This window comes from Papio anubis, chromosome 1 (genome assembly GCF_008728515.1).
Source record: "Papio anubis isolate 15944 chromosome 1, Panubis1.0, whole genome shotgun sequence".
Classification (NCBI taxonomy): domain Eukaryota; kingdom Metazoa; phylum Chordata; class Mammalia; order Primates; family Cercopithecidae; genus Papio; species Papio anubis.
In genome coordinates, this window is record NC_044976.1 from 46,549,678 (window position 1) to 46,564,735 (window position 15,058).

At 37.9% G+C, this 15,058-nt stretch overlaps 1 protein-coding gene across 3 annotated transcripts in view; it reads left to right on the forward strand.

Moving 5' to 3' along the window:
• Window positions 1–282: 282 nt before the first annotated feature.
• LOC101020381 (putative selection and upkeep of intraepithelial T-cells protein 1 homolog) overlaps window positions 283–15,058 on the forward strand; it is a 63,313-nt gene continuing 48,537 nt past the window's right edge. Inside the window, exons 1-3 of one of the 3 annotated variants that reach the window (XM_031668414.1) lie at window positions 283–5,978; window positions 6,946–6,999; window positions 7,168–7,234. The gene's annotated coding sequence lies outside the window, so the exon portion shown is untranslated. Of the gene's footprint in view, window positions 7,235–15,058 lie in introns of all 3 variants that reach the window. The other 2 variants (XM_031668413.1, XM_031668431.1) reach the window with 2 other exon arrangements.

Genomic DNA, 15,058 nt, shown 5'->3' on the forward strand with positions numbered 1-15,058 from the left:
GTTCAAACACTCAGGTTTTACAATCAATTTGTACAGTTAATGCAATCATCACAGGGTCCTCAGGTGATGTACATCCGCAACTTACAAAGATAACAGGATTAAGAGATTAAAGTAAGACAGGCATAAGAAATTGTAAAAGTATTAATTTGGGGAACTGATAAATGTTCATATTAAAATGAAATCTTTGCAGTTTATGTTCAGAGATTGCAGTAAAGACAGGCATAAGAAATTATAAAGGTATTAATTTGGGGAACAGATGTATGTCCAAGAAATCTTCACAATTTAAGTTCCTCTACTGTGGCTCCAGCCAGTCCCTCTTTTTGGGATCCCTGACTTCCTGCAACAAGTGGGAGCTGGGAACAGGCAGGAGCCCTGCCCCTTTATGAGTTTATGGGGTGGGACCCCACCCTCTTGGTTGCAGCTGCAGCTGCCTAACCGTGGCTGCAGACCTGGGCATCCCTGAACTCTTGGAGGCCCAGGTAGTCCTCCCTGACCCCAAAGGCTCAAAAGTCTCTCCTCCCACTCCCTGGCCTCTCCCTGTTCCTGGTGCCCACTCTAATTTTGGAGAAAAGTTGAGGCTGAGCCTGGGTACTGTCACAAGCTGGCTAGGTGTGCACACTTGGAGCAACTCTAACATGCTAGCCACCTGACACCTCAGCCCCTTCTGGACTTTTGGTACTGACAGGCATGTGAGGGAGGCTGAGGGGGGCTGAGGGCAGGTTGGCATGGGCCTGCATGTGCCCCATGACACAAACAGCCTGGGTTCCATGGACAACATCATTGATGGTGGCAGGAGGTAGACAGGCTCCTGGGCAGAAAGGGGTACATCCCTGGTGAAACCTCACCTTCAAGCCAAGGATGACCTGAAGCACGGGGGCTGGGCTTTCATTTCCAAGCACAGTTTGTGGCCTGGAGTGAGAACTTATAATGCATTTTCCGGACCCACCCATGGCTGTTGATGAACTAATAAGTGTACACCTCCACCCTTCTGAAGCCCACAAAAACTCCAAACTCAGCCAGACTCACAGAGCTGTTGAGATGACCAGCTGTAGGAAGGAGATACCCAGTTCGGGTCTCCTCAACTTGTCCAGATGACCAGCTTGTGAAAAGGAGCTACCCACTCTGGGTCTCCTCTCTGCTGAATGTTGGACACTTGTTGGGACGACCTGCCTATAGAAAAGAACTACTCACTTTAGGTCTCCTGAGAGCCATTCTGTCACTCAATGAAGCTCCTCTCTTCCTTACTCACCCTCCAGTTGTTTGGGTACTTCATTCTTCCTGGACACCACATAAAAACTGGAGACCTGCTGAATCACAGGACTGAAACAGCTGTAACACAAACAGGGCTGAAGTATGCCCCCTGCTTGCCACATTGTAGGTGACAAAGAGAGAAGAGCTGCAGCCCCTCAGCAAGCCCAGAACTAGGGGGTCCCTGAGCCAGTGTTGTGACACCCTCTTTGGGGCTCTGCAATTTGTAGTATCATCAAGCTTTTGGGCACCATTGTGTTCCTCTTATCTGGATGCACGTGTCTGCAGTAGAAGCCATGTGCAGTACATCAGGTCCAGTTGCAGCCTCGCATGGAGATGACATCTGTGCTGGCATCTGAAGCTGCCCACCCTGCCCCAGCAGCTGACATGCCTGACTGTGTGCAGTGGCTGGACTCTGCGTTTGCTTGCTCACACAACCCTTGCCTCTCCACACCTGGCTCACCCTTGGTAGGTGTGGGATCTGGACCCATAGCCAAGTGTAGCCCGCTGGGCCAAGTGGGTGGAATGAGCCCAGTGAGCATGAGCAACACTCAGGCAGAAGGTGCTGTTGGCCACAGAGCTTTCCAGATGGTGAAGCAGCACACCAGGGATCCTGACAAGAACACACATAGGAATATCCACGAATCTTATACCTCACACTCCTATTTCACTATCCTTGTGTGTATCAAGGACACATGCTAAGGTCAAATTATATCTTTCTGCCTGAGATTCTGTGCTTCTTCTCTCTATAATTCTTATCTTTCATACACGAGGCATTGTCAAGTGTTTGCAAGTTTTATTGTAGCCCACAGTTTGGCTTTTGCATCCCTGCCCTTTTTGCTGAGCCCTCTGTTTCCTTACTTTCTTTATGCCTCTATCTGTGACCCGACAAAGCTCTTAACCTCACTTGTTACTGTTCTGTGACCTAAATAAGAGTATGAATGAATTCTATTATTGACAGGGAGAATGGTCGGGTATGCAGTCCTCTGCTTGAAGAAATAATGTGTAATGGTCACTGCCATGTATTTTGGAGGTTAATTTCTGCCTCACTGAGCTTGCACAATTTACCTTGTCTGTGTCAACATTGCTGCCTTACTCAGGGATTGGTCCCCTTTATCAATTTTCAGTTTTCTTGCATATGACTTATCCAATTTCAGCTCAAATTTTGCATAAGTTACAAATATCATTTTCAGGAAAGAATAATAATCTAAAATAGTTTTCTGTTTTTCTGGTGGTGAGAGATTTTATCATCTTAGGGAGAATATTGCTTTTTTTGGAAACTGTCTTTCTAAGCCATCTTGAGGTAGGAAAATACTGACAAGCTTTGGTTTTAGTTAGTGCCAAGACTTCTAAAAAAGATGAGAAAAATAATACATAATAGACAAGGTGAAATTGTTTCCTTTGTGTGAGACAGAGAGTCAGAAAGGAAAAAGGAGACATGAAAGGAGATCATGATAATAGTATCATGTATCAGTTTCTATGAACCTCAAGTCATTGGTAAATCAAAGACCATCATAAAATGCTTGGGATATTTGATTTTGGGTTGATATGGAAACTAAACAGAGATGAAATGCTTGAATGTAGGGGCTAGAGATAGAGGTGACATGGATATTTTGATTCTATGGATGTTGGAGAGGTTCTTAGACTTTCTCCAAATATGAAATCAGTAAGGATTCAAGGACGTTTCAACCTAGGGCACTGAGGAAGAGGAAATTTCCAAATGATATCTGAATTACCTATACATTCAGCCAATCTCAGGTCTCATTCTATCATGTCTAGCTCTTATTTCTGAAGCTTCCATAATAAGAGTTTTGTATCTACTTTATATTACCCACAGATACTGGCTTATGACCTCCCAGGGGCTCCTAAACTGGTAGAAGTTTCTAGTCTTGGGTTAGGGTGGGAGATTCTCATTTGAACACCATTTGTGTACTCAGTTTAAAATGAACATATGGATCTGTTGTCTGGTTTCATGATTCTAAAAATAAGATTGGATCAATAAGAGGAAAGATAGACAATGCCAACTACCTTTCCTTGTATTTCCTTGTATCTCTATTCTAGATTTTTAAATTTCCTGGTTGATTGCTTTTTCAAAAAATAAATTTTATTTGAGGTTTACAAAATAATGCTATGAGTTATGTATAAATACATAGGTATATATAGATACTATAATGGTTACTATAGTAAAACAAGATTATCATATTTATCATCCCACATAATTACCTTTTTTGCTTTACTTTTTAGTTCTAATCTCTGCCCTGGCCCTGCCTAGAAACCTGTTTTCTTTGGAATGATATCCCTGTCTGGATCTAACTAGTCCTGATATAGACTGCATTTATAATTCTGAATCACTAATTCTTTTAGTTCTCTCAGAACTGCCTGTTTATTCTGTAGTTATATATCATTGGTTACCAAATTCCCAAGTCTTTGTGATCTAGGACCCTCACTGGTAACTTTTAGGATTATTGCCCCTTGGTTCTGTCCTCTTGCTAATGACAATACTGCCCATCATGTATTATTATGTCTTCTGGGGGATTCAGCAGTCCAAGTAACCTGTTTGAACTCTATCAAGATGTCTTCTCTTTGTTTCATGCTTATTCAAAATCTGGGACTTTTAAAAATCAAATTATAGCTTCTCCTGTTTTTATTGGGTCTCTTCCAATTTTTTAAAATGAATTAAGGCTTCAGTGGATATCCTTGCCTTTGTAAAAAGGCATGACATTATCTGGGTGCCTGCCAGTGATTAGACCCTCAACATTCTGACTGATTTTGGAAAGCAAAAGAAAAATCTCTGGGATGAAGGGGCTCTCTGGAATTTTGCATTGTATAAAGGTAGAAATGTCCTTGTCTGTTTAGTGACTCACCATGTGTCTATTGCTTTATTGTTTCAAAGCTTCCTGGCATAGCTTGTTTTATGGACCATCTTGACGAATAATTAATTACAAGTAAGTGGGGGTTTAGAAGGTGAAAGAAAAACTTGCTTAAAATGATGCAAAACTATATCTGCCTGAGAAAAGCTAAATTGTTTAATTTGGATGAGGAGTTGTAGGAAGACACAGGCTTCCCTCCATTTTGGCCAATTCCCTGCCCCCTTCCTGCCCTCCACCTTCCCATCAGAACCAATTAGAACCAGGCAGTCACCAGTCCATAAAAAATGGGATTCCAGGCAGGGCCAAGCAGGAATACAAACTGAAGGAATTAGAGGCCAATGTTAGTCATTCCTTTTACTTTTCCTTCAGCCACCAGAGTTTAGTCCAGGTATGGCCAGGGTTCTCTCTTAGGCTTTCTGTTTGTACCCTCTCTTAATTCAAAGTTCATTAACCAGTCCAAGCTTCTACCTGTTACGTGGCATCCCATTTTCTCTGGGCTAGGCTACTCCCTTGCTCTAATTTGTTCTCTGTATGTTTTGTCATTGTACCATTTCAGCACGTACAAAAGTTTCCTCTATATTCCTTAAAATTATCCACTCACAATCCCATCTTATATGCTATTTCAGATAGAAGAAGACTTACTGAAAGAAACCCACAGAATTCCAAGTATATTATATCTGCCCATAGCTTTAGGAAAATATAGCTACTGCTCTTCCAGTTTATTGATTGTCTGCCTATCATTGGTTTCTACTAAGAAGTAAATGTGTTGGGTAGTGGTGAGAAGGGATGTGTCTTTCGCTCTTCCCTCTTTTTCTCCTTGAATATTCAGAAACTATTTCCTTTTCTGACTCAGAGGAGCAAGAAATCAACTGGGATAATGGAGTGGGCAAAGGAGTAACAAGAAAAAAATCTATTTCTCCAGCTTGCTTTACAATCAGCAGTTTTAACAGATCTTTAATATCTTATAATATACTATTCCAAGAGAAAGAACTTGCAGTTTAAGGAAATGTTTTGAAAAATGAATGGTATAATCTCTCTATGTTTTATACATCCCAAATTATCATGTTTGACTACTATAAAGACTATTATATTCAGTATTTTTGGTTTATTTATCAGCAAGACTAAGGTCTTTATGTTTTTCTTATCCCAGAGAAATGCAAGTGGGATGTCAAAGTCATATTTTTGTTCATTCATATTCATATTTAACAGGCTTAACATGTTGCGCAGTGTGGTAGTTTGGTTTCACAAACATGAGACTAGTTCCATTTAATATATACAGTAACATTTTGAGAATTAATATTTCTCTTTTATAATGCCTTGAGCGTCACACAGTTAGCAAATAGCATGCAGGATTATAACAGAGGTCAGTCTGACTCAATCCATTACACTACTTTCTCAAGGTGTCTGTGAGTTATCACATGGATCATGAGGGTATCAAATTTCGAGCCTTTCTAGTACGGGATTCTGGAAGTCAATAAGAGTAGATTCTAGGATGTAGTTAAGATTAAACAAGTTGGGCAGGCAGTTACTATGACTCAGCAGACTTGCAGGGTTTAGGACCTAGCAGTTCAGAATCAGCTAAAATAGTCCCACAGAGCAGACTGAACACAAAGCTTTGTTATTGTTCATTTTTGTTTGTTTGTTTTATTTTGTTATGTATGAGCCTTGATGCCTAAACCTGTTGTCAGCAATATTTTCAGAAAGGGCTTAGAATATGCTCGACTGTGGTGCTACGTGAAACGGTGTCTGGAACAAAGTCGGACTGGCTCAAGACAAGGAACAGTGCTGGAGAGTCATTCTCAGGAATTTAGGAGGAGAGAACACAGCAGAAGCAGTGGCCACACATGGGACACCAGAAAGGTGCACAGATCACAAGCAGACCAAATTCCAGTAGGACTTCATAAACCAGTTCTGGAGAAGCAGGCTAGGCAAGCCTCAATAATGTAAAGTAGAGACGTGGAGTGACATGCCCACTGAAATATCTTGTAAACATCTCAAATTAGATTTAAAGGTGTGGGTGGATGATTGACAAAAGTCTGGGTTAGCTGCTAGATTTCACTCAAGCAGTGTGGAAAAACTCTAGTCTTTCCCAGGTTCACTTACAGAGTTTAGGGCTTTCTGACCACAAGAGAGGGACTGATACCGACTTAGTCGTTGTTAGGGCAATTGATCCTTTTCTGTTCCTAAAAGATCTTTACCAAAAAATTTTAATGTTGCCTCCACAATGTTCCATTTCAATAATGAGAAATATTCACTCTACTAACCTGCTTAGGCCTCCAACAGGTGAGGACCACCTCATTGGCTCTGGCCTTCCCTTTGAGAAATGTCAAATCCACCATGCTTCTTATCTTTATCGTTGTAGGCCATTCCGTAATGCAAACTCCTTTAGTCCTTCTTCTCTTGGATCCTTTCATGCCTTTTCTCTTTCATTTCTTTTTTCTCATATTCTATCTATTGACTCAGGATGCTCATTCTATATACATTTACTCTACTCCATGTTTTCACTATATTTAAATAATTATCTTTTTTTTTTTTCCTGTGATGAGTAATCTCATTTGTTGATTTGGCTAGGCTATGGTATCCAGTTGCTTGTCGAACAGCTGTCAGATAAAGGTGCTTTTGTGAAGATGCGTTTTAGATATGATAAACATTTAAATCGGTAGACTTTGAGTCAAGCACATTACCTTCAATAATGTGGGTGAGACTCACCCAGTGAGTTGAAGGCCTCCAGAAAAAACAACTGAGGTCCCCCAAGAAAGAAGGAGTTCAGCCTCCACATGGCCTTTGGACTCAAGGCTACATCAGCACCTCTTCCTTGGCTTTGCAGATCGCTGGCCTGCCCTGAAGATTTCAAACTTGCCAACTCCCACAATCATGGGAGGTAATCCTTTCAAATAAATCTCTTTCTATGCATAAATGTCTTATTGGTTTTGTTTCTCTGAAAAACATTTACTTATACAATCCCTTAAAAAACCTTGACTCTGCCCCATGGAAATCACCTACCTTGTGGGTGTCACTAATTGTTACTGTTTTTGCTCTCCCACACTAGACCAAAGAGCCAGGAATCTGTCAGCATTCTGAAGCTCCCATATACTTCCCACTTCTTTTCTTGTCAGGTAAAATCCCATCTTTCTTTATTATTAACACTATCTAACTAATACAGTATGCACTACTTTTAAATTTTTTGCTTTTGTCAACCACCAACCTTCTTATCATTTGATGACAATGTCTGACTTTAGCCTATATACCTGAGACAGTAATATCTTTCTTGAAGGAAAATTGTCAGAATTAGGGCCAGTGTGTCTAAAGTGTTTAACACTGTGAGTCCATTAGTAGGCACTCAGTACATAAGAGTAATTAGTAAGTATTATGTTTCCATTTAGTACGGGTCTGTATATAAGCTATAAAATATCAATCTCTGTAACTTTATACCTTCGGGTTCTCTCACACATTTTTTTCTATGTAACTACTCTTGTATCTCATTAAGACCTTGGCCTAAACTCTTTCTTTGCTTTGTCATGATACTAATGAATGCTGAGCTGATTTCAGATCCAACAGGTTTCTGGTTATTTGGGAGAGGGGTTGGTGGTGACTGTTGTCTAGAGTCTAATCAGCTTATACATTAGAGCTCTTTAATAAGTCATTGTTAGACTGGAAGGTCCCTGATGGATGTGAGCAGGATATGGGTCCCAGCTCCAAAGGGGGAAAATAAATAAGTCCTCCAGTTTGGGCATATCAATGTTATACACTGCAATATTCTAAAGCATGAGTCACAGGCGTCTCTGGTGGGAAAGTATGGTACCCACTCTTAATTGCTGATGAGATAGTGGCTCCTTGCTCTGGACTCTATAACTTTGAAATACTTTATATTTTCTGTGCCCTTGATTGTAATTGTCAGGGGATCAGAATCCTATAGTTTCTCTCGTTTATACCAAAATATTAGGGTTGTTTTAATCCCATAAGTATTTAGAAAATAATGGTAATTGATGGTACAAAATTCTTAATCCAAAAGGAAGAGAATTATCAGAGACAAAATAAAATACAAATTTTCACATGTGGCATTTATTGTGTTTAGATAAGTTTTTTCTATACATATTTTGTTGAGAGTTTTTATCATGAGTGGAGGTTGAATTTTGTCAAATGCTTTTTCTGCATCTATCAGGATAATATTTTCTTATCCTTTATTTTGTTAATATGGTGCATCACATTCATTGATTTGCATATGTTGAACCACACCTGCATCCCAGGGGAAATCCACTTGGTTATGGTGTGTAATTCTTTTAACATGCTGTTGAATTTGGTTTGCTAGTATTTTGTTGAAAATTTTTGCATCTATGTTCATTAGAAAAATTGGCATGGGCAGGTATGAGTAGCTCAGCCATAATCCCATACTGGAGGCCCGAGGCAGGCCGAGATCACGGTCAGGAGATCCCGAGGCAAATCCCTGGCAGGCTCTGGTAAACGTCTACTAAAAAATACAAAAAAACTAGCCGGGAAGGCGTGAAACCTGAGTCAACTTCTGGGAGGGCTGAGGCAGGGAGGCCAGGAGCACCAGGAGCTTGCAGTGAAAACTGAGGATCCATGCTGCGCTCCCAGCCGAATGGGCTGAACTCAATCTCAAAAATTGGCATGTAGTTTTCTTTTCTTGTGGTATCTTCGTCTGGCTTTGCTAGTAGATTGATGCTGGCCTCATGAAATGTTTGGAAGTAGTTCATCTACCTCTATGTTTTGAGAAGAATTGGTTCTAATTTTTCTCTGAATGTTTGGTAGAATTCACCTGTGAAGGTGTCTGGTCTAGGCTTTTCTTTGTTGGAAAGTATTTGATTCTTGATAAATCACCTTTTTAAATTTTATTGGTCTGCTCAGGCTTTCTATTTCATCTTGGTTCAGTTTTGGTAGGTTATATGATGCTAGGAATTTATCAATTTCCTCTAAGTTGTCCAATTTGTTGGTGTATCATTGTTCATTATAGTCCCTTGTGATCCTTTTTATTTCTGAGGCATCCATTGTAAAGTCTCATCTTTCATTTCTTATTTTATTTATTTGAGTCTTCGCTCTCTTCCCCTTTAGTTAGCCTAGCTAAGAGTTTGCTGTATTAATTAAAAATTAATTAAAAATTTAAAAAAATTAATTAAAAAATAGTTTTGTTGATTTTTCCTACTTTTTTTTTTCTATTCACTATTTGATTTATTTCTGCTTTAATCTTTATTATTTCCTTTCTTCTGCTAACTTTGGGCTTAGTTTGTTCTACTTTTTCTAGTTTCTTGGGGTGTAAAGTTAGGTTTTTAAATGTGAGATATTTATTCTTTTTAATGTAGGTGTTCATTACCATAAATTTCCTCTTTAGTATTGCTTTTGCTGTGTACCTTAAGTTTTGGTATGTTGTTTTCATAATTTTGTTTTCAGATATTTTTAAAATCCTCTTTTGATTTTCTTTTTACCCGATGGTTGTTCAAGAGTGTGTTTTTAGTCACTATGTATTTGTAAGATTTCTCATTTATTTACTGTTATTGATTTCTAGTTTCATTCCATTGTGGCCAGAAAAGATATTTGGAATGATTTCAATCTTATTAAATTTGCTATAACTTGTTTTGTGATCTAAAATGTAATCTATTTTGGAGAACATTCTATGTACACTTGAGAAAAATGTATATTATTCTGTTGTTAGGTGGAAAGTTCTGTATATGTTTATTAGGTCTACTTAGTATGCAGCAATGTTCAAGTTAGCTGTTTCTTTATAACTTTTTTGTCCTGAGTGTTCTATCCATTTTATCTCAACACAATAAAGACAATATATGAAAACTTCACAGATAATATCATAATCAATGTGGAAAAACTGAAAGCTTTTCCTGTAAGATCTGGTACATGGCAAGGAGGCTCCCTATTACCACTTCTGTTCAACATACTACTAAAAGTTCTAGCTAGAGCAATTAGGCAAAAAAAAAAAAAAAAAAAGAAATAAATAAAAGACATCTAAATTAGAAAGAAGTAAAGTTATTTCTGTTTGCAGGTGATATGATCTACATGTAGAAAATCCTAAAGACTCAATAAAAACTTTTAGAACTAATAAAAAATTAGTGAAATTGCAAAATACAAATTTAGCTACAAAAAATCAAAATGAATAAAATACTTGGGAATAAATGTAACCAAGGAGGTAAAAAACTTATACATTATAAAGTATAAAATATAGATGAAGAAAATTAAAGAAGATATGGATAAATAAAAAGACATACAATATTTATAAATTAGAATAATTTGTATTGTTAAAATGTAGGCCAGGCACAGTGGCTCATGCCTTCAGTTCCAGTGCTTTGGGAGCCTGAGGCAGGAGAATCATTTGAAGCCAGGAGTTTGAGACTACCCTGGATGACACAGTGAGAACCTGCTTCTAAAAATAATCCATACTATGCAAAATGATCTACAGATTCAATATATCTTTATTAAAATGTCAATCTGACATTCTCAACAGGAATAGAAAGTTCTAAAATTTGTATGGAGTCATGAAAGACCCAAAATAGCCAAAGCAAACTTTAGAAAGAAGATTAAAGAGGAAATCACTTACAATAGCAAAGACATGGATTTAAACTATGTGCCCATCAATGGTGGATTGGATAAAAAAAAATCTAGTACATATATGTCATGGAATACTATGTATCCATGAAAAAGAATGAAATCATGTTCTTTGCAACAACATGGATGCAGCTGGAGGCCATTATCCTGAGAGACTTAATGAAGGAACAGAAAACCAAATACCACATGTTCTCATGTATAAGTAGGAGCTAAATTATTGAGTACTCATGGACATAAAGATGGCAACAATATAAATTAGGGACTGCTAGAAAGGGAAAGGGTAGGGGCCAAGGTTGAAAAACTAATTGTTGAGTACTGTGTTCAATACCTGGGTGATGGGACTATTCATATTCCAAAACTCAGCATCACACAATATACCTGGGCTTCATCCCTGGGATGCAAGGCTGGGTAAACATATGCAAATTTATGCCTTTACGATTTATGCATGTAACATACTTGCACATTCACCACCTGAATCTAAAATAAAAGTTGAAAATAAAAGGACAAGACTGTTAACCATTAAAAAAAACATGTCAATATTTAAAACTCTGCATTGTCCAGTCAGTTCCCAGCCATTGTCAATCCTTATAAATCTACTAAGCCGAGTATGCAATGGTCCCCCAGCCCAGAACCTTGGGCTGGTTGGAAATTACTATTCAACTGTGTAATAATAATTCAGGATCATAAAACACCATAAACAAAAGTAAATAAATTAATTGAAAACTGAATAAATACTTATCATTTGCAAAAAAGAAACAAAATTGAACTGCAAACTGTGTCTTTCAAAGCTTCTCAAACTCAACTTTTCTATGTTGTCTTGTGTTGTTATGTAGTATTTGCTCCAGCATTTTGTTCAGAAAGATGGCATTGATTAACAATATATTTATCTAAACTGTTGCCACAAAGTTATTATTCATGCAGGGCTACAACCAAATTAATTTTGGAGAAGAGCTGTTCAAACAGGCCCAGAGCTGTGGTACTTACGAACACCACCATTTCTCTTTTTGCTAATTAGTTTGAAATGGTTCCAAATAAGAGTCAACCCCACAGAAGTCTGTGTAACATGAAGCCAGGCTTGTTAAGACACAGAAAACAGTTTCGTCTTGATGAATCAATAACTGCATCATAAAGCCTTTTCAAAAGGAATACAATCTGAATTACCACACTCAAATGTTGTATATTGTTTATATGCCTCTCAGTCTTTCTTATTAACATTTAAAAGGCCTATTATTATGACTCAATATAGATGACAATACGTTTGTAATGTTTCCCTGCAGTAGGATGGTAGACTAAATTTAGTATAATACCATTTTCTCTTCCCTTCTTATTATATAAATTAGCATTTTTTTTGTTTTGTGTGTTTTTGATGCATGACTGCCCTTCTAAATTTTGCAGTATACCATTAAAACAATTGTTATCAATAGTTAAATAAAAAAGAACAAAGCTGGACATGTCAATATTCCTGATTTCAAACTATATTATGAAGCCAAAATAACATGACAATATGGTAATGCCATAAAAATAGACATGCAGACCAAAAGAACAGAATAGAGACCTCAGAAACAAATTTATGCATTTACTGTCAACTGATCATTGGTGCCAAGAAAAACAATGGGGGAAGGGGTGTCTTCTCAACAAATGATATTGGGTAAACTGCATATCTACATGTAGCAGAAGTAAATTGGACATTTATGTCTCACCATATAAAAAAATCAGCTCAAAATTGATTAAAGACTTAAACATAAGACCTAAAACATTACAACTCCTAGAAGAAAGCATAGGAAAAAGCATTTTGAGATTGGTTTTCTCAATGAATTTTTTGATATGACACTGAATGCAAAGGCAATAAAAACATACAAAACACGTTAGGCTATATCAAACCAAGAAAGTTCTGCATCACAATGAAAAAAAACCATCAACAGAGTTAAAAAGCAACCAAAAACCTTATCCACCATGATCAAGTTGGCTTCATCCCTGGATGCAAGGCTGGATCAACATACACAAATCAATAAATGTAACCCATCACTTAAACAGAACCAACGACAAAAATCACATTATGATTTCAATAGATGCAGAAAAGGCCTTCAATAAAATTCAACACCCTGCATGCTAAAAACTCTTAATAAACTAAATATTGATGGAATATATCTCAAAATAATAAGAGCTATTTATGACAAACACACAGCCAATACAATACTGAATGGGCAAAAGCTGGAAGCGTTCCCTTTGAAAACTGGCATAAGACAAGGATGCCCTCTCTCACCATTCCTACTAAGCATAGTACTAGAAGTTGTGGCCAGGGCAATCAGGCAAGAGAAAGAAATAAAGCACATTCAAATAGGAAGAGAGGAAGTCAAATTGTCTCTGTTTGCAGATGACATGATTGTTTATTTAGAAAACCCCATCATCTCAGCCCCAAATCTCCTTAAGTTGGTAAGCAACTTCAGCAAAGTCTCAGGATACGAAATCAATGTGCAAAAATCACAAGCATTGCTATACACCAAGAATAGACAGAGAGCCAAATCATGAGTGAACTCCCATTCACATTTGCTACAAAGAGAATTAAATACTTAGGAATCCAACTTACAAGGGATGTGAAGGACCTCTTCAAGGAGAACGACAAACCACTACTCAAGGAAATAAGAGAGGACACAGACAAATGGAAAAACATTCCATGCACATGGATAGGAAGAATCAATATCATGAAAATGGCAATATTGCCACAGTAATTTATAGATTCAATGCCATCCCCATCAAGCTACCATTGACTTCCTTCACAGAATTGGAAAAAACTACTTTAAATTTTACATGAAACCAAAAAAGAGCCTGCATACCCAAGACAATCCTATGCAAAAAGAACAAAGCTGGAGGCATCACGCTACCTGACTTCAAACTGTACTACAAGGCTACAGTAACCAAAACAGCATGGACCAAAACAAATATAGACCAATGGAAAAAAACAGAGACCTCAGAAAGAACGCCACATATCTACAACAATCTGATCTTCAACAAACCTGACAAAAACAAGCAGTGGGCAAAAGATTCCCTATTTAATAAACGGTGTTGGGAAAACTGGCTAGCCATATGCAGAACACTGAAACTGGGTCCTTCCTTACACCTTATACAAAAATTAACACAAGATGGATTAAAGACTTAAATGTAAGACCTAAAACCACAACAACCCTAGAAGAAAACCTAGGCAATACCATTCAGGACATAGGCATGGGCAAAGACTTTATCACTAAAACACCAAAAGTAATGACAACAAAAGCCAAAACTGACAAATGGTATCTAGTTAAACTAAAGAGCTTCTGTACAGCAAAAGAAACTATCATCAGAGAGAACAGGCAACCTACAGAATGAGAGAAAATTTTTGCAATCTATCCATCTGACAAAGGGCTAATATCCAGAATTTACAAGGAACTTAAACAAATTTACAAGAAAAAAACAACCCCTCAAAAAGTGGGTGAAGGATCTGAACAGACACTTATCAAAAGAATAAATTTGTGCAGCCATCAAACATATGAAAAAAAGCTCATCATCACTGAGATCATGAGGATTAAAGAGGAAATTAGAGAAATGCAAATCAAAACCACAATGAGATACCATCTCACACCAATTAGAATGATGATCATTAAAAAGTCAGGAAACAACAGATGCTGGAGAGGATATGGAGAAATAGGAACACTTTTACACTGTTGGTGGGAGTGTGAATTAGTCTAACCATTGTGGAAGACAGTGGGACGATTCCTCAAGGATCTAGAACCAGAAATACCATTTGACCCAGCAATCCCATTACTGGGTATATACCCAAAGGATTATAAATCATTCTACTATAAAGACACATGCACAGGTATGTTTATTGCAGCACTGTTCACAATAGCAAAGACTTGGAACCAACCCAAATGCATATCAGTGATAGACTGGATAAAGAAAAATGTGGCACATATACACCATTGAATACTTTGCGGCCATAAAAAAGGATGAATTCATGTCCTTTGCAGGGACATGGATGAAGCTTGAAACTATTATTCTCAGCAAACTAACACAAGGACAGAAAACCAAACACCACATGTTCTCACTCGTAAGTGGAGTTGAACAATGAGAACACATGGACACAGGGAGGAGAACATCACACACTGGGGCCAGTCGGTGGGTGAAGGGGGTAGGGGAGGGATAGTATTAGGAGAAATACCTAATGCAGGTAATGGGTTGATAGATGCAGCAAACCCACGTGGCCCGTGTATACCTGTGTAACAAACCTGCAGATTCTGCACATGTATTCCAGAACTTAAAGTATAATAAAAATAAATCACACGTACCCCCATACATATATATGTACCATGTACCCACAAAATTTCAAAAAAAAG